Source organism: Callithrix jacchus, chromosome 1 (assembly GCF_049354715.1).
Source record: "Callithrix jacchus isolate 240 chromosome 1, calJac240_pri, whole genome shotgun sequence".
Classification (NCBI taxonomy): Eukaryota; Metazoa; Chordata; class Mammalia; order Primates; family Cebidae; genus Callithrix; species Callithrix jacchus.
In genome coordinates this window covers 68776597-68799872 of record NC_133502.1, presented here as the reverse complement: position 1 = coordinate 68799872, position 23276 = coordinate 68776597, and the positions used below count along the sequence as shown (strand labels likewise).

The following is a 23276-nucleotide window of genomic DNA, read 5'->3' as shown; positions in this document are numbered from 1 at the left end:
TAATCCCTCGGGTTTATACTCAGTACTGGGATTGCTAGGTCAAATGGTATTTCTGTCTTCCACAATAGTTGAACTAATTTACACTCATACCAACAGTGTAAAAGCATTCCAGTGCCATTATATTTAAGATGATGTACGTGTTCTCTAAGATACTAGATGCTTTCAAAATTTTCTTTTTGTGTGTTTGGCTTTGAGATGTTTCACTTTGATCTGTCTAGGTGTGGATCTTCTTTTAGTGTGTCTTACTTGAACGATTGAACTTGTAGGTACATATTACTGGGTTTTTAAAAATCAAATTTGGGAAGATTTCATCCGTTATTTCTGTAAATATTTTTTCTGCCTATTTCTCTCTCTCATTCTGAAATTCCCACTGTGTGCATGTTAGTACACTTGATATTGCTCTTCAGGTTTCTACGGCTCTGTTAATTTTGTTGATTTATTTTCCTTTTAGTTCCTTAGACTGAATATTCTCCATGGGGCCATCTTCAAGGTGACTGATTTTAATTCTTTTGCCTTTTCAAAGCTACTGTTGAACCAGTCTAGCAGGTTTCTAAAATTGTACTTTTATCTGAAAATTTCTATTTTTTAAAAATAATTTTTGTTTATTGAGGTTCTTTATTTAACAAGGCAGTGTTCTCACACCTTTCTTTAATTCTTTAACCATTTTTTCCTTTTGTTCATTGCATGAATGGCTGATTTAAAGTCTATGTTCAGTAAGTTCAAATACGGGATTGTTTTGAGGCACTTTCTATTTGCTACTTTTTCCTGTGTATGGGCCATATTTTCCTGTTTCTTTACTTTTTTTTTTTTGGTGTTGTTAAAAACTGGGCAGTTAGGCTGGGTGTGGTGGCTTAGGCCTGTAATCCCAGCACTTTGGGAGATCAAAGCAGGCAAATCACTTGAGCATAGGAGTTCAAGACCAGCCTGGGCAACATGGTAAAACCCTGTCTCTACAGATACAAAAAAATATTATCCAGGAGCAGTGGTGCATACCTGTAGTCCCAGCTACCTGGGAGGCTGAAGTGGGAAGATTGCTTAAGCCCCAGAGGTAGAGGCTGCAATGAGCTATGATCATACCACAGCATTCCAGCCTGGGCAACAGGTGGAGACCCTATCTCAAAAACAAAACAAAACTGGGAGTCAGTTAAATAATATCACGTGACAACTTTGGAAATCAAATTCCCTTCTCCTTAGTGTTTGTTATTGTCACTGTTGTTCTTACTGTTTCTGTTGTTTATTTTGTAACTTTTGTGAACTTTTTTAATTCAGTAAAGTCTGTATCCCTGATAGATTGCAAATGACATCTCTGCTCAGTTAGCTTAGTTGTCATGTAATCACTGGACTGCAGTTTCCTTAAAAGCTTTTTAAGGTAGACCTCCTAGTCTTTGCTAAGAAGCTCTATGTGTGTTGGGTATGCCTGAAAACTCCATCAGTTTCCAACTTTGCTTAGCCTTCACTTCCTGCAGGTGCAGGGCCTTGAGATGAGCCGGCACTGAGAGATCTAGGGCCTATGTCAGAAGTTAAGATTTTTTCTGGGTACCCGCACAGCACTGCACATGTGTGTGGACTTCTTGATCCCTAGGAATATGTCTGAACTTTTCAAAGGCTCCTATCTCATTTCCAGATTTTGCTTTTAATACCTGTCAGTACTGTGTCCTTTATATAGATTTTTCTGGTTTCATTTTACACATATTCTTTTTTAGAAATTAAAAACATTTTCATAGCATGGGACTAAACAATGACAATAACAACAAAAAATGGCACATAGTCCCACTAGTTTAAATAAATAGTTTTATAATTTATTTAGCCTATTTTTAAGAAAACACACTTTATAAGTTTTGAAAAATCACATATACTCATAATGACTTCACATAATGCAGCAAAGTACAAAGATGAAAATTTTCAGAAAAAGTTAATTGCAAAAATTATGTTTTATAAATCAATTTAATCTTTAAATTTATCAATGCTTATGACCAATTCTTTTAGCATATCTCTTAATTCCTAATTTTTAAGCTTTGATTTAGCCCTTCAGTGGCTGTTAAGTTTTCCATTCCATTGTTAAGTTTTTTGTTTCTTTCAAAAAAAAAAACTCAGGTTCTATCATGTTTGGGAATATTAGCTAGTTTCCTCTATATTTGATGGATATTTTATGGTATATAATAATCCCTGTCATACTTTCATTTGTTCATTTTATATGTGTGTGTGTGTGTGTATGTTACTGTCTTCTGGAATTAAATGAAGCTTTAGAGAAATCTAAGTTCAGTCTACTGTTTTTCCTTTTGAATGTCTTCCTGTTCTGTCTTGATGGATACCAGAATTATTTATTTTTCCTTAGTTTAATATCTTATTTAGATTATGTCTTGTGTGGAGTGTTCTGTTTTCATATTTTTCCTATAACACAATGTGCTCTTTTTTATATACAAGCATCAAGGTTTGCTTTTCATTCATTTTAGGAAAATTTTCTGGTATAATTTAATTTATATTACATTTATTATGGCTCTATTTCAGGAACATCAAAATTCCTTATGTTAGATTATTTGATATTTTTTCTATACCTATTGGCTTCTCTTTAGTTGCATTTATCTTTGTCTTTGCAAAATTTTCATTCACTTATTATCTGATGATTGCAAGATTTTTCTCCATGCCGGTAATTACAGTTTTAGCAATATCAGTTCTCATCCTTTCTGTTTCTAATTTGTTTATGCTTTAGTTTATTTCATAAAGTTTATAAACTATGTTTTATTTTCTTGTATTATCCTCTCATCTTTGAGCTTTCATTTCATTGATGTTAATCTTACCATGCAACTTTTGCTGTACTGAATATTCTAAGAAACTTTATTGGTGTTCTAATTCTGAAAAAAATATTTTTCCATTTTGATCTATTATTTTTCCCAGGCTAAGTGCTTTGTTTGATTTTACATGATATGTTTATTTGACCTTTATTTAGCTCTGGATTGTTTGCACAATTGCCACGTTATTTCTGTTCATCTTGGTCACGCTGGGCAATTCTGCCCAGATATCCTATTTTCGCTAAGCCATATGTAGATGGCTCTTATTTCTGGGTTCAGATTATTTTTACCCTTGAGCTGGAATTTGAAGCTTTAATATTTCTTGTCCTGCTCTCAGTGCAGGTCAGTAGATACCTGTTTCACATATTTTCAGGGATCGTGCCATTTGTGATGCTACCATTTTATTATGTAGTTTCCATCATTGCTGTGGTCATTGAAATGAGAAAAGATGAAGAATTTGTATCTGCTTTCAAATATTTTAGCATATAAATGACATACATCATTTTTGTTTAGATACCATTAAATGGCATATAACTCCAACCTAACCGGAGAGAAGCTGGGAAATGTAGGGGTACTCAATAATACTTGGATCATTACTGTCTCTTCCATAATACTCAGCATACAGTCAACATGTTTTTCTATATTTGTAAGCCTTCCTATCTTCGTTGTTGGATTCATTGTCAGGTTCATCCTTCCCATGACAGGACTACTATAAATTCTATGATTATATTCTGCCAGTTTAGCTATCATAGCACTAAGAGAGTTTCTTTTTCTCAATAGCTCTTGCAAATTCCCAGAGACAGACTGAATTGGTCTGACTTAGGTCTCATCTCTATCCCTCAAATAATTACTGTGGTCATGGGAAAATAGTGCTGTGACTGGCCAAGCATGTGTGTCTGTTGTTTCTGAAAGTGGAGCAGTTCTGTGTGGAATGCAGCTTTTTTAAGGTTAAGATGTTTGTGGAGAATGATTGGTCAAAAAGTATTCAGAGGGTGTTAAAATTCAGAGGAGCCCTTAATAGTAATCTTACTCTTGAATCCTGTTACTCTAGAGTGCTAAAAAGAAAAAAAAATTCAATAGGTTTATAAATAATTCTTATCCCAAGTTACTTTACTTACTTATTAACACTACAAAATGTCTATGTACATTTATATACTCTAAAGATATAGAGATCTGAAAAGGTTATGACAGAAAAACCTTTAAGTAATCCCAACTGTTATGGGTTGAATTGTGCCCTGCACAAAAACAGATGTTGAAGTCCTAATGCCCAGGACCTCAGAATGTGATCTTATTTGGAAACAGGGTTATTGGAGATATAAAGAAGTCAAAATGATGCCAAGTTGGAGTGGGTGGGCCCCTACTCCAATATGATTGGTATCCATATAAAAAGACTGGGATGCGAAGACAGAGACACAGGGAGAATGTCATGTGACAGCAAAGGCAGAGATTGGAATAATCAGCTGCAAACCAAGGAACATGAGAGATTCCTGACAAACCTCCAGAACTCAAGAAGAGGCATAGATTACCCTACAGATTTCAGAGGAAGCATGGGCCTGCCAATATTTCAGTTTTAGACTTTGACCCTCTAGAACTGTGAGGCAATAAATTGTTTTAAGCCATCCAGTTTGTGGTGCTTGTTCAGCAGCCCTAGGAAAGTAATATATCAAGTTTTATTTATTGTTCATTTAGAGACATCACTACTTTACCTTAGCAGCATCAGGAAATTAATGCCTAGTAGTTGCCTGCTTTAAAGTTCCTATTAAATGTCCACTATGCTTGTTAGGTTACTTCTATACAGTAGCACAGGTATATTGGTAATGAATTCTTCCCCTGGCCACCCCCCTTTTTGTTCTTTTTTTTTTTTTTTTTTGAGACGGAGTCTTACTCTGTCACTCAGCATTTAGGGTGGAGTGCAGTAGTGTGATCTCAGCTTACTATAACCTCTACCACTTGAGTTCAAGTGATCTCCTGCCTCAGCCTCCTGAATAGCTGGGATTACATGTGCCTGTCACAGTGCCCAGCTAATTTTTGTATTTTTAGTAGAGACAGTGTTTCGCCATCTTAGCCAGGCTGGTCTTGAACTCCTGACCTTGTGATCCACCTGCTTCAGCCTCCCAAAGTGTTGGGATTACTGATGTGAGCCACCCCGCTCAAACTCTTTCCACTTTTTTTTTATGTGAGAAGACATTTATTTCCCCTTTTTTATGGTAAGATATTTCCACTGGGTATAGATTCTAGATGAACTTTTTTTTGTTTGCTTGTTTGTTTGTTATTTGTTTTAGTACTTTAAAAATGCTGCTTCACAGTTTTCTGGCTTGCATAGTCTCCAGAAAGAAATCATCTGCCATTTTTATCTTTCTTCTGTACATATATATCTTTTTTCTTTGGCTACTTTTAAGATGTTTACCTTTATTACTGGCTTTAATCAATTTGATTGCAGTGTATTGTGATGTCACTTTATTCATGTTTTTTGTGCTTGGAGTATGTTGAGTTTCTAAAAATCTGTTGGCTGATAGTTCTTATCAAATTTGGAATAAAAATATAGCCATTATTTTTTCAAAAATTTTTTCTCTTCTCTTTCACTCTTTCTTTGGGGATTACAATCACATGTATATTTGTCTCCTTGAAATTGCCCAACAACTCAGTAATACTCTACTTTTTTTATTGAGTAATTTTTCTCTCTAGTTCTTTTTTTGGATACTTTCTATTGTCTTCAAATTTACTAATCTTTTTTTCCTCTAATGTCTAATATACCATTAATCTTGTCAAGTGTATTTTTCATCTTTAGATCTTCAATTTGCACCTCTGATACATTCCATATTGCTACTTGAACATGTTAAAGTAAGTTACAGTTGTTTTATTGGGTTTTTCCACCTAGCAGTTCTATCAGCTATGTCATTTCTTGGTTGGTGTCTACTTGATTTTTTTCTCTTCATTATGGGGTGGATTTTTCTACTTTTCTACATGCCTGATAATTTTTAATTTAATGCCAGGCAGATAAAAATACATTTTATCTTGTTGAGTGCTAGATATTTTTGTATTCCTATAAATATTTTTGACCTCTGTTTTAGGATGCAATTAAGTTACTTGGGAAAGTTCAGTCCTTTTGGGTCTTACTCTTAAATTTTGTTAAGCAAGATCAGAGCAATGTTTCATGTAGGGTTAATTATTATCCACTCAGACACTCTATTATAACTGGTAAAAACAGGAAATATTCCTTCCCTTCTGTGATCTCTAATCATTCAGAGTATTTTTAAAATTCTGATCTCAAGTCATATTTTCACATGTGCTTTTTAAATTCTCTGAAAAATACTCGAGGTGGACCCTTTGCAGATCAGATCTTTGGGTTTCTGTCTTTCTGCACCCTAAAGGGTCATAGCAGATGTGAGTGAGGCCTTGCTTGGCAGCAAAGAGCATGGACTAACTCCTGAAGGCTGGTGAATGATATTATGAAACTCTCAGGCAATGATACAAAAGCAGAACTGCAAGGACCTGGGGTCCACTCCTCATGACACCATAGCTTCACAAAACCCTCAGGACTTAGATGCACTGTAGTGAAAGAGGAAAATCCCTGAATTAAAGAGAGTACATTTCTTCCAATACAACAGAATATATTTAAGTTATATAACCCTCTACATATTGCAGAGAAACGTTGCAAAACATTGCACACCCTTGAGACAAATGGCATCTTAGGAAAGCGATGTTTGTTTTGGTGGGGGGAATGGAAGACTGATGATGTATAAATTTTTAGCCATCTTGGATTGAGATATTTGTATATAATAGAAAGAATTATATGGACTGGAAATTCATTTGGCTTGGCTAGCAGGCAAGGTGTAAGTATGAAAGAGAAAATCACAGGGCCAAGGTCAAGTTATGATAATGACTTATTAGAAATGGGTATGGGTAAGAAGCTATCAGGACAATTATGTAAATTTTGGATTCACGTGGAAATTCCCATGGAAGTTGAAGAGGCCCCTGAGGAAATGAGTTTAGAGTGATAATAAAAAAAAGAAATGGTAGGAGGAAGTAAGGTGTGCCAGGAAGCGGAGAAAGAACATTCAAAGTAATTGGCAAACAAGGCAAGTCAGGGTTTGCAGAACAGAGAGTTTTAAGAAGTGGGCTGTTGGTGGTATTTTGGGTATAGAGGGCATGTTATATTAGGATGGAAAATTCCCAGCATGCATGCTGACACTCCTACCTACTGCATCCTTAGCAGCCAGGATTGCAGTACAATGGCATTCCTTGTAATTGGGCCCAGACATATCCTCACAAGTCTCCTCAAGAAGGTTTTCCAAGTTTGCAAGATGAGACTTGTTTAGTTTATTGGATCCAATGTTAGGGACTCAGACTTGTAACTTGACCTTGGCCTTGTGATTTTCTCTTTCATATTTACAACTTGCCTGCTAGCAAGGCCAAATGAATTTCCAGTCCATTTCTCTCTATTATACAACTTGAAATATCTCAATTGATAATAATGTTTTATATTTGTATAATGCTTCGCCCTTTATAAGGCACAGTTGTGTCTTATACAGATCTCAAAATAGAAATGTTGAGCAAAAATTATAGTCATAATTTGTGGCTGATATAACTGGAAATAACAGGTTAAATGATTTTCTCAACACTGTACACCTACTAATTAGCAAAATCAAGAGAAAACAAATATATCTCTGACTCCTAGTTGTATTCTGTTTCAGCTTAACTGGTTTTTGTCATTGCATGGATAAGAGTTCTATTTTTTTATTCTATGCTTTCCACACTGAGTTCTGTAACACAGGTGAGGCAGAACTGCTTTGCTTACCTGTGAAGGAATATAAAATTATTCAGAGGGCTACTTGTGAAGATCACTTGATTACTCATTGTACATTTGTTATTTTCTGTATGTTACTTCTTATAGCAACCCTTAAAGGTAAATATTATTTTATGCATGGGAAAACAGAGGCTTGGAAAGTCCAAATAACTTACCCAAGATGAGACCATTGGTTGGTCAGGTTGGAATTATAACCATCATCCCATGATGAACTAATTCTATTAGGCCTTTCCTGGGCATCAGTCTCTCTAGAACTAAGACTCTGCTGATAGCTATTTGTTCCTTTAATTATTTATACTTCAGACATTTATTTGGATGCTTAGACCCCATGCAAGGAAACATGAGAGGTGTAAGGGATAAGAGAATGAATGTTTGGGTCTTCTGTGAATTCATGGTCTACACACTGTCCTCTGTCTGAGTCCCACACACCTAGACCATTATTGTTCCTTGACTTGCAAAGCAATTAATTACACTGGAAAAGTCAAAGTAGCTTTTGATGTTTCATAATTAATCCAGGGACCTTGTTTCTTCACTATTTTATCTTTCTCTCTTCGGAGCCTATGTGGATGGGGGCAGAATCTGGAGAGCACCAAATCTTTTAGCAGCCTGATCTTTGCTGACATAAAAATGTCCCTATTTCACTGGTACAAATTTTGTCCCTTGAGGGTAATGTCTGGGCAAACTGACAATGTGTGGGTGGTTATTATCACCATCTGCATTTTGCCTTGTAGGGAATCTTAGAGTAGCACCAGCTGTTATATATGATTTTGGGAAGTTCTGAGTCCTCAAGGAAAAGCACAACATAAGGACAAAATCCTCTTGCTATAAAGAGAATATAAGTGTATAAAACCTGGGGGTGGAGTGAAGGGCAAAGCAATTTCTACATTTGTTATAGCTAGAGTTTGCTTTTGTGAATGCCTAAGTACTGGCAAGACAAGAGAAATGCATGTAAATTCAGAACATAAAGTCATGAAACTTGTATTTGTGTTTGGCTAGTGGGAAAATGTCATCACAGTGGGCATTCAAACTTTCCACCAATGTTTCAGAAGAGAAGAGTAAATGTAGAATTCCCAGGGTCTTTGTTTCCCAGGGTCAAAGCTAAGTCCTCATCCCACAGTGAACTTGGAATGAAACAAGCCTGAGCAATTAGGTCTCATTTAATTTGATCCTTTGCCCCTAGGAGGCCTGAAGGTTTATAGTGATGAGCTGTCCAGAAAAAATGGTTATCACATTTAACTTTCTTTAACTTCTATCAGAAAAGGAAAAGTAAGCAATACTTTTACCTCTCTTGGAATACTATGCAGCCATAAAAAGGATCAGTTCATGTCCTTTGCAGGGACATGGATGAAGCTGGAAACCATCATTCTCAGCAAACTAACACAGGAACAGAAAACTAAACACCACATGTTCTCACTCCTAAGTGGGAGCTGAACAATGAGACACATGGACACAGACTGGGGAACATCACACACTAGGGCCTGTCGGGGGAGGGGGATAGGGGAGGATAGCATTAGGAGAAATACCTAATGTCCATGACGGGTTAATGGGTGCAGCAAACCACCATAGCATGTATATACCTATGTAACAAACCTGTACATTCTGCACATGTTTCCCAGAACTTAAAGTATAATAAAAAATAAAAAAAAAATTTTTTTAAACTTAGAGAACCTTGAAAGATGGACAAACTTTCTTTTGGTCCTTACATATTACTAATGAACATTTAAGCATATTAGTTATTTAGCAGATTATAGTTCAACTTGCTGTGATCTGTTTTGTGAACATTAATAAAAAATTTAGTGCTGATCTGTACAAAATTACAGAGTATTCAAAGTAAGCAAAGTTTTAAGGCTGTCCCAAAACTCAATAAATTAGCAGTTTATGAAGTTGAGGAAAAGCCATTATCTCAGTATTTCCAGAGGTCGTATGTTCACAGCCAGTTCTGTGGTCTGACATGATACTCCAATAGCTCTTTAAATTATATCTTCCCAAATTTTCCAGTTAAAAATAATCTCTCTCCCTTTTTCCACTCTATCTTTCACTCTCTTTCTTTCTTCTCCAAATTCCCCATAACATTTTGCTTGTATGAATATTATAGCACTTTTCATTCTCATCACAGTCTTTAGTATAATAAGAGCCAAACTGTGGCTTCCACATGCCAAGGGCTCTATCTTTATAAAAAATAACAGTAACTTCCATTTATGAAGAAGACATTACATGTCAAATGCTAAGTCAAATTTTTTTAAATCTTCAAAATAATTTTATAAGATAGGCATTAGTCTTATTTCACAGGTAAGGCAGTTGAGGATTAATTATGCTGTATAATTTCCCAAGATCACAGATTTGGAAGATAGGAGTGGTGACATACAAATGCAGGCCTCCGAACTTCTGAGTCTTTGCATTAATTGGACTTCACACCAGCTTTCAACATGCCACATTTACCTTTGTGTTTTTCCCACCCTCACCTCTCACACTTTCCATAACTCATTTAGTTGAATGAACATGAAAGAGAAAACATTTAATGTATTATCTTTTTATATCTGAGCTTCTTATGACATAAACTGTATACAGTTGGCTCATTTGCCAATACAGAAGATGGACCAGAAACAAAATCCTGATCTCTTGCTGCTTTAGTCCATTTTGCACAGCTATAACAGAATACAACACACTGGGTAATCTATAATGAACAGAAATGGACTGGCTCACAGTTCTAGAGGCTGGAAAATCCAAGATCAATGGGCTGGCATCTTGTGAGGACCTTCTTGGTGTGTCATCTCATGATGGAACAGCAAGTAGGGCATGAGAGAAAGAGGAGACAAATTTATCTTTTAATAAGGGATCACTCCCGTGATAATGTAATCAATCCATTCATGAGTAGAGTGTCCCCATGATTCAAACATCCCCCTTTGGGCCCCACCTCCCAACACAGCTGCATTAGAAATCAAGTTTCTGCCATTGTTCTGTCTCCTCTGCTCCAGGAGCTCCTAGGTGAGGCTACCACAGCCCCTGTTATCCTGTGACCCGCAGATACTGGGAGATCCCTAGGGAGGATGCCAGAACATTCAGAGGCTGGAAAATGCTCTGGTATAGAAACATCTGATGGCACTGCTGGAGAGAGCCGCCTATCCATTTCAGAGAGATTCCCACTGGATATTCTTTGTGTGAATTTTATTACAAGCAGGTCAATCTGACATATGCAGGGAGAGTTGGGACAAGTGAAGCTGCACTTTGTCTAAAGAAGTCTGGCCTCTCAGACATAATCCTCAGGAAGGATTTCTGTGTTGCACTGAGACTGGTGGCCTGTGCACAGAGCAGCAACAAAGTTTACTTGAGCAATCTGAATTTGAGCATGCTGCCGCCTAAATTTGTGGAAGAAAAGGCAAATTTTGATGAGATTCTTGAAAGTGTCTTACCCGTCAATGGTTTGCTCTCTGGAGACAAAGTCGAATTGGTCCTCATGAACTCAAAGCTGCCTCTTGCCTCTTGATGTCCTAGGCCGGCACATTAAGTGTGTCATGCCACCGTGTCCTGGGCTGTGAGGTTTCCACTGAAAGATCTGCTGTGAAACAAAGGCAAAGGGCTCTGAGAAATGCTTCCTTCTTGTAGAAGCAATACCAGAGACTTCTCTTTATTCTCTACATCCAGCATGTAACAAGCCAAGAAAAGTCATCACCAAGAATTTATAATATGTAGCATACAAATGTTCCTTTTGAGGCTGTTAAACATGGGAAGCTGTGGATGCCCAAGATTCCTGTTAGAGATGGGATCAGGTCCTTGGACATCAGTGAGGAAAAAGGCAAGGTACTATTAGCTTCCATTAACTCTATGCCTTGCAAACTATTAAAATGCACATTTGAGAGCTCCGAATGTGGCCGAATAGGAACAGCTTCTGGAGTACAGTTCCCAGCAAGAGCGACTCAGAGGGCGAGTGATCATGGCATTTCCAACCAAGGTACCAGGTAAATCTCAATGAGACTGGTTGGACAGTGGGTGTAGCCCAAGGAGGGCAAGCCGAGGCAGGGTGGGGCACTGCCTCACCCAGGAAGTACAGCTGACCACAGGACCATGCCCTCCCACCCAACGGAGGCCATCAGGGGCTTTTCCAGTGACTGGGCACTCTGGTTCAGATACTGCACTTCTCCTGTGGTCTTTACAGTCTACAGACCAGGAGACTCCCACTGGCCAACAAGCACCGTGGGTTGCCAGCACATACACACACACAAAACACAAATCTGGGTGGCCATTTTAACTGGTGCCTGGAAGACAGAGCCACACATTCCCCTGAAATAGAGGGGGCTGAAGGCAGGGAGCCAGCTGATCTGGCCCAACGAGTCCCACCCACACAAAAACCAGCAGCTGAAATGCACTGGCTTGAGAGTTTCACAGCCAGCACAGCAGTGTGAGTTCAACCTGGGAAGGTCGAGCTCCCTGGAATGGCATCCGCCATTACCAAGGCAGTTTGCCATTACCAAGGCAGTCCGTCTGTCATTACTGACACAATCTGCCATTACCGAGGTAGTCCACCATTACTAAAGCAGTTCTAACTTAACTTGTATAAACAAAACCTCAAGGACACAGCAGCTGGACAGAGCCCGCAGCAGCTCAGCAACACCTCTGCAGGCAGACTGTGACTACATTCCCTCCTTGCTGGGCAGGGCATCTCTGAAAAAAGGCAGCAGCATGTCAGAGACTTATAAATAAAGCCTCACCTTCCCAGGACATAGCATCTGGGAAAAGAGGCAGTTATGAGTTCTGCTGCAGCAGACGTCCTAATGTAGGTGACAGAGGGATGGAGGCAGCAAACCACCATGTGTATACCTATGTAACAATCCTGCAAGATCTGCACATGTACCCCAGAACTTAAAGTAAAATTAGAAAAAAAAAAAGAAATTAAGTTCCCAACACATACACTTTATGGGATATATTTAAACCATAGAACTTGCTCTCTTCTAGAAGAAGCCAGTGTTCAGCTTTGGCCATGGTCTCTGGTTGCTTTACCCCTTTCAGCAGCCCAATGCCCTGAGATCTTTCATGTATACTTACTTTTTCTGATGTTGATCCCAGTAGTACCTTCGAGTATGCAATCCAGGCATGTTATTAGATTTAATGCACTAATCTGAGTAAATATACTGAAGGAAAAGTATCTTGCTTCTCTCCTCTCAGGAAAAATGATAAACCTCTCAAACTATAGATAATCTTATCAGACTAATGGGTTTCATCCATCCATGCATACATTCATTCACTTACTCATTCTCTCAAATGCTCCTTCATTCTTTCAACACCAAATTTTTTTTACAGTTTGACATAATTTCTACCTTCAAGTTTACATTTAGTGAGGACAACCAGCAGCTACCCAGATGATTATGGTAGTGTAAACACTGACCCTTGAACACAGTAGTATGGTGACAAACTCCTGGGTTTTCTGGGATGTGGGACTTTCATTTTTTCAAAAATGGTATAGCTCCTGGCAAACTGGGACATCTGATCACCTTAGCTGTGGGAGTAAAGACGAGGAAACTCATGACTTTGCTTGAAAAGGCAAATGAACATACCCCAGAAGAGGTGGTTCTAATGCTGGAATTTCAGACCAGGCAAGAGGGAGTTTCAACTTCTTAACAGCCTAGCCCAGTGGTGCTCACCTTATATTCTCCAGGGATTTCAGGAAGAAGGCTTGTGATGGGGACTGGATATTTCTTCCTCCTCCTCAACACACACACACAAACACACACACACACACACACACACACACAGAGAGAGAGAGAGAGAGAGAGAGAGAGAGAGAGAGAGAGAGAGAGAAAGAACGAAAGAAAAAGAAAGAAAGAAAGAAAGAAAAGAAAGAAAGAAAGAAGGAAAGAAAAAGAAAGAAAGAAAGAAAGAAAGAAAGAAAGAAAGAAAGAGAGAGAGAAAAAGATAGGGGACAAGAACACAGACACAAGGAAGCAGCCAAGCAGCTTTGGCCTTTCTGAATGAAATTAAGTTTTTTTCAAAAAAATTCTTTTTAAATTCATAATGAACCATCTTTTACATTTTACCTCTTTCTGTAATCAAAACTTGAGCCATATTGCAGGGCATCTAAAGTAGAATGCTTTTTGGAATTTTAAATCTGCTGTATTTCACTCTGCAGATAGCAAAGAACGAAGAATATTCATGAGAGTAAAGAGCAGCTAAGCATTGTAGCAGCCTTCTCATTTGCTGGGTGCCACTGAGTCACTGACGATCGTTCCTAGGGTATGGCAGAGTCACTGCAGAGGCTCTTGTGTGTGATCCAGGCAGGAGCACAGGCTGAACCACTGCTGAGGACAGATGCTCTCTGTTCCAGAGGCAGAGCACATCTCTGGAGGCTTGCTATGTAAGGGTGGGGCAGAGCTGCCAGAAAACATAATAATTGCTGTGATATGATTATGAGTGCCTTCTAATTGCTGTTGCATCAGGACAAATATCTTGGGAAGGAAAAAGTAGGTCCTTGTCTTATGAATAAATGATCACTTACAATATTTAAAGAGCTGGTTATAATATATAACTTTAGAATACTTGGCTTTACCTTGATGCTAAGTGCTTCCTGCAAAGTATGGCAAATTCATGGTCAGCAGTAAGCAGTTTAGATGTCTGGTAACTCGAAATACATACTTGTGCACCTTTGTTTAAGAAAACTTGTGTACATCTGAGTAATGGATAGATCAGAAAGCATTTGATTATGTAATATGGAGATTTAGGATAATTATTTCAGGAATGTATCAGAAAATGTGTTGTATTGAAAAAATGATCTGCGCTTTTAATTGTCCATTTCCAAAACAAAAAACAATCTTGAAGTTTACAGAAAGATAAGCTTGGTTGAAAATTAAAATTATTTTCTCAATTCCCTAATCTCCCTTCTATGAAGTAAAACACAAGTCTGGTACAACATAGCGGAAGAGTTTTACTATAAACCATACTTTATCACAGGACATGATCCACCCAACATAAAGCAGTAGAAAACCTTTTGCTGAGAGGAAAAGAAGAGGAATTTAGAGACCATGTCTCTAGGATGGGAATATTGCTGCTAGAGTCCCTGAAAGCAGACCTACCACCTTATATCTCCTGGGCCTTGTGCAATCAAATCCCAACAAAACCCAGCTAGGTTGAGAGGGAATGAAAGAACATGCTGGCTGTTGCTCTGTTTCTGGGATCAGAATGGTGGAAAAGCAAGGAAGCTGTTGGCAGAGGGAATTTTCTTGATAGATGCACCTGTAATAGTCTACGGTCTTCCACAGACTGCCTATAGGAGGCTGAATCCATGTAGGAGAATAGGAAGGGGCCAAGGTCAGAAGACAAAGCCTGCAGGGCAGGATTTGGCGGACTGTGGTCTGCAGGCCAACTCCTGACACAGCCTACCTTTTTATGGCCGAGATTATAATTTTTTTTACATTTTAAGGGAATATAGAAAAGAAGATGATGGTGAAGTAAGAGAGGGAAGAAAATGAGAGGAAAAGGAGGAAGAAGGAGGAGGAAGAGACCAATAATAAGAAAAAAAGTAATGCGATAGAGACTGCATGCAAAGCCTAATGTACTTACTTTCTGACTCTGTATAGAAAAAGTTTCCTAAGCCCTGGTACAGAGCACAGGGACCTCATACTTACGGCAAATCCCCGTCACTGCAGACTTTGCCATTAGGAGCCTGGACAAGCCCAAAAGTCCAAGTGCCAGTAGGAACATTTAGGTGGATAGCAACACAGAATCCAGAGCAAAGCAGACATGCCACTAAAGAAACCAGGAAAGCTATGTCACAGAAGCTTCTCTTCATAAGTCCATGAGGATAAATAAGGTTCATCCTGAATCCAGACACAACTCAGAAAAGAGGAGAAGGAAGGAAAACTCTGATGGGAAAGGACAAATGATTGGGAGTCTGAACTTTTAACTGAGTATCACAGGAGGCTGGTTAACCTGAAAAAGATGGTCTAAGCTTAAGGCTCTCTTTTGTATGTTTTTTTAAAGAGATGGGGTCTCACTCTGTTGCCCAGGCCTGTCTTGAACCCATGACTTCAAGGCTGGTCTTGAACCCCCCACCTCAGCCTCCCATAGTGCTAGTTTACACGCCTGAGTCACCATGTGCAGCATGTATGTATAATATATATATAATGTTGTGTACTGTGTGTATATATATTCTTATATATAATTTTTTATCAGTTTTATCTTAATAAAGCAAGAAAACCAGGAACATGTTGAACTTAGAACTGTAGTTCCCAACCTTTTTGGCACCAGGGACCAGTTTCGTGGAGGATAATTTTCCCACAGATGAAGGGGAGAGGGAGAGAAGTGGATGTTTTCTGGATGAAACTGTTCTATCTTAGATTGTCAGCCATCAGATTTTGATAAGGAGCACAGAGCCTAGGTTCCTCTCATGAATAGTTCACAGTAGGGTTCCTGCTCCTATGAGAACGGAATGCTGCTGCTTATCTGACAGGAAGCGAACTCAGGCAATGATGCTGGGTCACCCACCACTCACCTCCCGCTGGGCGGCTCTATTCCTAACAGGTCATTGACAGACACGAGTCAGTCTGTGGCCTGGGGGTTGGGACCTCTGCCTTAGAAGGTTCCAGCCTCTCCTTAACAGAGAGGCTGAGAATTTTCATATAAAGTTGCAAGTTTTGGAGCCAAGGCTAAATGATAAATGTTAAACAATAAAAAAGTGAAATCAAAATAATGAACAATTTGAAAAAACTAAACTTATGAAAAACCAGAATTTGATTTCCCAAGATTCGTTTTAACTATGATGAACAGTTGCTAAAATTGTTCTGAGTTTGGGAACTAGAACATCTGTACTAGGAAGATGACATTTAGCTCTGTGATATTCATAAAAAATTATTTTCTCAACACCACCTCAGCAGTTTAAGGTGGCACATGAATGGTCCTATCACGCATTACTAGGGTAAACCTGGCCAAATCTAATGAATAATTTTGTTTCTGATGAACATGTTTTAAATGTTCAGTATTAACGTCACTATGATTGAAATATGCATTATGGATCCTGGGTATTTTTAACATTCTCTTGAGGCACATAGAGTGGTTTTGGTTGCATCTACTTGAGTCTCTAACTCAATTTCCTGCAGCTGTGTTCATCCTGTGACATGAGTCTTAATGAGAGTCTTAATGTCCCAAGACTCGTATATCCCAAAACATATCAAGGTTCCCACTCAGTCTAATTCAAGTTCTTCCCTAAAGCCATCTGTAATTTATTTCTGGGGTACCTTGATATCTTTGAGATTAATAACTTGGTATGTCTTACCTAGTAAGGATTAAAGCTCTAATACTTAGAAGATTACAGAAAGGAGACATATTGACGCTTTGCCTTGTCTATGGCATATTGGTCTTTTTAATTAATAGGCATTGTTTTTTAAGAAGAGGTTCAAATTTACATGAAAATTGAACAGAGAGTTCCCATGTACCTCCCCACAGTCCCCCATATTATTAACATGTGACATAATTACCATGAATTTGTTATAATGAATAAATCAAATTGACACATTATTGTTAATTAAACTTTGTAATTTTTTATTTCCTTAGAGTTTTCCTAATGTCTCTTTTTTCTGCTCTAGAATACCACATTACATTTTTTTTTTAATTTTTTATTGGATTTTAGGTTTTGGGGTACATGAGCAGAGCATGTAAGACAGTTGTGTAGGAACACACATGGCAGTGTGCTATTCTTTCCTTCTCCCCTTCACCCACATTTGGCATTTCTCCCCAGGCTATCCCTCCCCACCTCCCCCTCCCACTGGCCCTCCCCTTTTCCCCCCAATAGACCCCAGTGTTTAGTACTCCCCTTTCTGTGTCCATGTGTTCTCATTTTTCTTCACCCACCTATGAGTGAGAATATGCGGTGTTTCATTTTCTGTTCTTGTGTCAGTTTGCTGAGGATGACGTTCTCCAGATTCATCCATGTCCCTACAAATGACACAAACTCATCATTTCTGATTGCTGCATAATATTCCATGGTGTATATGTGCCACATTTCTCCAATCCAGTCTATTATCAATGGGCATTTTGGTTGATTCCAGGTCTTTGCTATTGTAAACAGTGCTGCAATGAACATTCATGTACATGTGTCCTTATAGTAGAACGATTTATAGTCTTTTGGATATATACCCAGTAATGGGATTGCTGGGTCAAATGGAATGTCTATTTCTAAGGCCTTGAGGAATCGCCACACTGTCTTCCACAATGGTTGAACTAATTTACACTCCCACCAACAGTGTAAAAGTGTTCCTTTTTCTCCACATCCTCTCCAGCACCTGTTGTCTCCAGATATTTTAATGATCGCCATTCTAACTGGCGTGAGATGGTAACTCAATGTGGTTTTGATTTGCATCTCTCTGATGACCAGTGACGATGAGCATTTTTTCATATGATTGTTGGCCTCATATATGTCTTCTTTCGTAAAGTGTCTATTCATATCCTTTGCCCACTTTTGAATGGGCTTGTTTGTTTTTTTCCTGTAAATCCGTTTGAGTTCTTTGTAAATTCTGGATATCAGCCCTTTGTCAGATGGGTAAACTGCAAAAATTTTTTCCCATTCTGTTGGTTGCCGATCCACTCTAGTGACTGTTTCTTTTGCCGTGCAGAAGCTGTGGAGTTTAATTAGGTCCCATTTGTCTATTTTGGCTTTTGTTGCCAATGCTTTTGGTGTTTTGTTCATGAAGTCCTTGCCTACTCCTATGTCCTGGAGAGTTTTGCCTAGATTTCCTTCTAGGGTTTTTATGGTGCTAGGTCTTATGTTTAAGTCTTTAATCCATCTGGAGTTAATTTTAGTGTAAGGTGTCAGGAAGGGGTCCAGTTTCTGCTTTCTGCACATGGCTAGCCAGTTTTCCCAACACCATTTGTTAAACAGGGAATCCTTTCTCCCTTGCTTGTTTTTGTCAGGTTTATCAAAGATTGTATAGTTGTAGATTTGTTGTGTTGCCTCCGGTGCCTCTGTTTTGTTCCATTGGTCTATATCTCTGTTTTGGTACCAGTACCATGCTGTTTTAATTACTGTAGCCTTATAGTATAGTTTGAAATCCAGTAGTGTGATGCCCCCCGCTGTGTTCTTTTTGCTTAGAATTGACTTGGCTATGTGGGCTCTCTTTTGGTTCCATATGAAGTTCATGGTGTTTTTTTCCAGTTCTGTGAAGAAAGTCAATGGTAGCTTGATGGGGATAGCGTTGATTCTGTAAATTACTGTGGGCAGTATAGCCATTTTCATGATATTAATTCTACCTAACCATGAACATGGAATGTTTCTCCATCTGTTTGTGTCCTCTCTGATTTCGTTGAGCAGTGGTTTGTAGTTCTCCTTGAAGAGGTCCCTTACGTTCCTTGTGAGTTGTATTCCAAGGTATTTTATTCTTTTTGTAGCAATTGTGAATGGCAGTTCATTCTTGATTTGGCTTTCTTTAAGTCTGTTATTGGTGTAGAGGAATGCTTGTGATTTTTGCACATTGATTTTATATCCTGAGACTTTGCTGAAGTTGCTTATCAGTTTCAGGAGTTTTTGGGCTGAGGTGATGGGGTCTTCTAGGTATACTATCATGTCGTCTGCAAATAGAGACAATTTGGCTTCCACCTTTCCTATTTGAATACCCTTTATTTCTTTTTCTTGCCTGATTGCTCTGGCTAGAACTTCCAGAACTATATTGAATAGGAGTGGTGAAAGAGGGCATCCTTGTCTAGTGCCAGATTTCAAAGGGAATGCTTCCAGTTTTTGCCCATTCAGTATGATATTGGCTGTTGGTTTGTCATAAATAGCTTTTATTACTTTGAGATACGTTCCATCGATACCGAGTTTATTGAGGGTTTTTAGCATAAAGGGCTGTTGAATTTTGCCAAATGCCTTCTCTGCGTCAATTGAGATAATCATGTGGTTTTTGTTTTTGGTTCTGTTTATGTGGTGAATTACGGTGATAGACTTGCGTATGTTGAACCAGCCTTGCATCCCCGGGATAAATCCTACTTGATCATGGTGAATAAGTTTTTTGATTTGCTGTTGCATTCGGCTTGCCAATATTTTATTGAAGATTTTTGCATCTATGTTCATCATGGATATTGGCCTGAAATTTTCTTTTCTTGTTGGGTCTCTGCCGGGTTTTGGTATCAGGATGATGTTGGTCTCGTAAAATGATTTGGGAAGTATTCCCTCTTTTTGGATTGTTTGAAATAGTTTTAGAAGGAATGGTACCAGCTCCTCTTTGTGTGTCTGGTAGAATTCGGCTGTGAACCCGTCTGGACCTGGGCTTTTTTTGTGTGGTAGACTCTTAATTGCTGCCTCGACTTCTGACCTTGTTATTAGTCTATTCATAGTTTCAGCTTCCTCCTGGTTTAGGCTTGGGAGGACACAGGAGTCCAGGAATTTATCCATTTCTTCCATGTTTACTAGTTTATGCGCATACAGTTGTTTGTAATATTCTCTGATGATGGTTTGAATTTCTGTGGAATCTGTGGTGATTTCCCCTTTATCCTTTTTTATTGCATCTATTTGGTTGTTCTCTCTTTTATTTTTAATCAATCTGGCTAGTGGTCTGTCTATTTTGTTGATCTTTTCAAAAAACCAGCTCTTGGATTTATTGATTTTTTGAAGGGTTTTTCGTATCTCAATCTCCTTCAGTTCAGCTCTGATCTTAGTTATTTCTTGTCTTCTGCTGGGTTTTGAGTTTTTTTGATCTTGCTCCTCTAGCTCTTTCAATTTTGACGATAGGGTGTCAATTTTGGATCTCTCCATTCTCCTCATATGGGCACTTATTGCTATATACTTTCCTCTAGAGACTGCTTTAAATGTGTCCCAGAGGTTCTGGCATGTTGTGTCTTCGTTCACATTGGTTTCGAAGAACTTCTTTATTTCTGACTTCATTTCATTGTTTACTCAGTCAACATTCAAGAGCCAGTTGTTCAGTTTCCATGAAGCTGTGCGGTTCTGGTTGGTTTCTGTATTCTGAGTTCTAACTTGATTGCACTATGGTCTGAGAGGCTGTTTGTTATGATTTCAGTTGTTTTGCATTTGTTGAGCAGTGCTTTACTTCCAATTATGTGGTCAATTTTTGAGTAGCTGTGATGTGGTGCTGAGAAGAATGTATATTCTGTGGATTTGGGGTGGAGAGTTCTGTATATGTCTATCAGGTTTGCTTGCTCCAGGTCTGAGTTCAAGCCCTGGATATCCTTGTTGATTTTCTGTCTGGTTGATCTGTCTAATATTGACAGTGGAGTGTTAAAGTCTCCCACTATTACTGTGTGGGAGTCTAAGTCTCTTTGTAAGTCATTAAGAACTTGCCTTATGTATCTGGGTGCTCCTGCATTGGGTCCATATATGTTTAGGATCATTAGCTCTTCTTGTTTTATCGATCCTTTTACCAGTATGTAATGGCCTTCTTTGTCTCTTTTGATCTTTGTTGCTTTAAAGTCTATTTTATCAGAGATGAGAATTGCAACTCCTGCTTCTTTTTGCTCTCCATTTGCTTGGTAAATCTTCCTCTATCCCTTTATTTTGAGCCTTTGTGTATCCTTGCATGTGAGATGGGTTTCCTGGATACAGCACACTGATGGGTTTTGTATTTTTATCCAATTTGCCAGTCTGTGTCTTTTGATTGGTGCATTTAGTCCATTTACATTTAGGGTTAATATTGTTATGTGTGAATTTGATACTGCCATTTTGATGCTAAGTGGCTGTTTTGCCTGTTAGTTGTTGTAGAATCTTCATTATGTTGATGCTCTTTAACTTTTAGTGTGATTTTGGAATGGCTGGTACTGGTTGTTCCTTTCTATGTGTAGTGCCTCTTTTAGGAGCTCTTGTAAAGCAGGCCTGGTGGTGACAAAATCTCTGAGTACTTGCTTGTTCGCAAAGGATTTTATTTTTCCTTCACTTCTGAAGCTCAGTTTGGCTGGATATGAAATTCTGGGTTAAAATTTCTTTTCTTTAAGAATGTTGCATATTGGCCCCCACTCTCTTCTGGCTTGTAGTGTTTCTGCCGAGAGATCTGCTGTGAGTCTGATGGGCTTCCCTTTTTGGGTAACTCGACCTTTCTCTCTGGCTGCCCTTAGTATTTTCTCCTTATTTCAACCTTGTTGAATCTGACAATTATGTGCCTTGGGGTTGCTCTTCTTGCAGAATATCTTTGTGGTGTTCTCTGTATTTCCTGCATTTGAGTGTTGGCCTGTCTTGCTCGGTGGGGGAAGTTTTCCTGGATGATGTCCTGCAGAGTATTTTCCAGCTTGGATTCATTCTCTTCGCCCCCTTCTGGTACACCTATCAAACGTAGATTAGGTCGTTTCACATAGTCCCACATTTCTTGGAGACTTTGTTCATTCCTTTTTGCGCTTTTTTCTCTAATCTTGGTTTCTCGTTTTATTTCATTGAGTTGGTCTTCGACTTCAGATATTCTTTCTTCTGCTTGGTCAATTCGGCTATTGAAACTTGTGCATGCTTCGCGAAGTTCTCGTATTGTGTTTTTCAGCTCCTTTAATTCATTCATATTCCTCTCTAAGTTATCCATTCTTGTTATCATTTCCTCATATCTTTTTTTAAGTTCCTTAGTTTCTTTGTATTGATTTAATACATGTTCTTTTAGCTCACAAAAGTTTCTCATTATCCACCTTCTGAAGTCTAATTCCATCATTTCGTCACAGTCATTCTCCGTCCAGCTTTACTCCCTTGCTGGTGAGGAGTTTTGGTCCTTTCTAGGAGGCGAGGTGTTCTGGTTTTGGGTGTTTTCCTCCTTTTTTCGCTGGTTTCTTCTCATCTTTGTGGGTTTATCTGCTTGTCGTCTGTGTAGTTGCTGACTTTTCGATTGGGTCTCTGAGTGGACACCCAGATTGTTGATGATGAAGTATTTCTGTTACTTGGTTTTCCTTCTACCAGCCTAGCCCATTCGCTGTACGACTGCTGAGGTCCACTCCAGGCCCTGCTTGTCTGAGGTGCACCTCTAGCAGCTGTGGCACAGTGAGGGATGCTACCCGTTTCTTTTTCTGCTATCTTTGTCCCAGGATGATGCCTGCCAAATGTCAGTCTTTTGGATATAGAGGGGTCAGGGAGCTGCTTGAGGAGACAGTCTGTACTTTTTGGAGCTCAATTGCTGAGCTGTGACCTCTGTTGTTCATTCAGGGCTGTTAGGCTGCTATGTTTGATTCTGCTGCAACAGAGCTCATTAAAAAAAACCCTTTTTTTCTCAAATGCTCTGTGTTAGGGGGTTCGGGCTTTATTTTTCGATGTCCGATGAGGTGTCATGCCCAGCTAGAAGGCAGACTAGCCACTGTTTGGCTGCCGAGGCTCCGCCCTGCTGTTGTGTGATTTGCCCTGTTCCTGCAGGCTCTGCTGTGGTCTCCGCCATGCCCTGCTGCGGAGACTCTTCTTTGTAGAGGGTTGCCTTGGCAACAGCAGGCTGCGTCAGCAGTGGGCGTGTATCTCAGTAGGGACGGGTTGCCTTGGCAACGGCTGGCTGCGTCAGCAGTGGGCGTGTATCTCAGTAGGGACGGGTTGCCTCAGCAATGGCAGGCTGCATCAGCAATGGGCGTGTATCTCAGTTGGGGCGGGTTGCCTCGGTAGTGGTGGATGCCCCTCCCCCACAGAGCGTCTCAGACCGTCTGCTCCTGATAGTTTGAAATCACGGTTTTTTTCGTCCCACCGGGTATCCCAAATGATCTGTGTCTGCAATCCCCTGGGCTGGCCTACTGTCCAAGTCTCG

At 39.2% G+C, this 23276-nt stretch overlaps 1 long non-coding RNA gene across 1 annotated transcript in view; it reads right to left on the bottom strand.

Moving 5' to 3' along the window:
- Nucleotides 1-8888: 8888 nt before the first annotated feature.
- Nucleotides 8889-23276, bottom strand: part of LOC144581273 (uncharacterized) — a 142607-nt gene continuing 128219 nt past the window's right edge. The window contains exons 3-4 of the long non-coding RNA XR_013531888.1: nt 11007-11149; nt 8889-10367 (exon numbers count right to left, since the gene is read on the bottom strand). This is a non-coding gene — a long non-coding RNA (uncharacterized LOC144581273). The remainder of the gene's footprint in view (nt 10368-11006; nt 11150-23276) is intronic.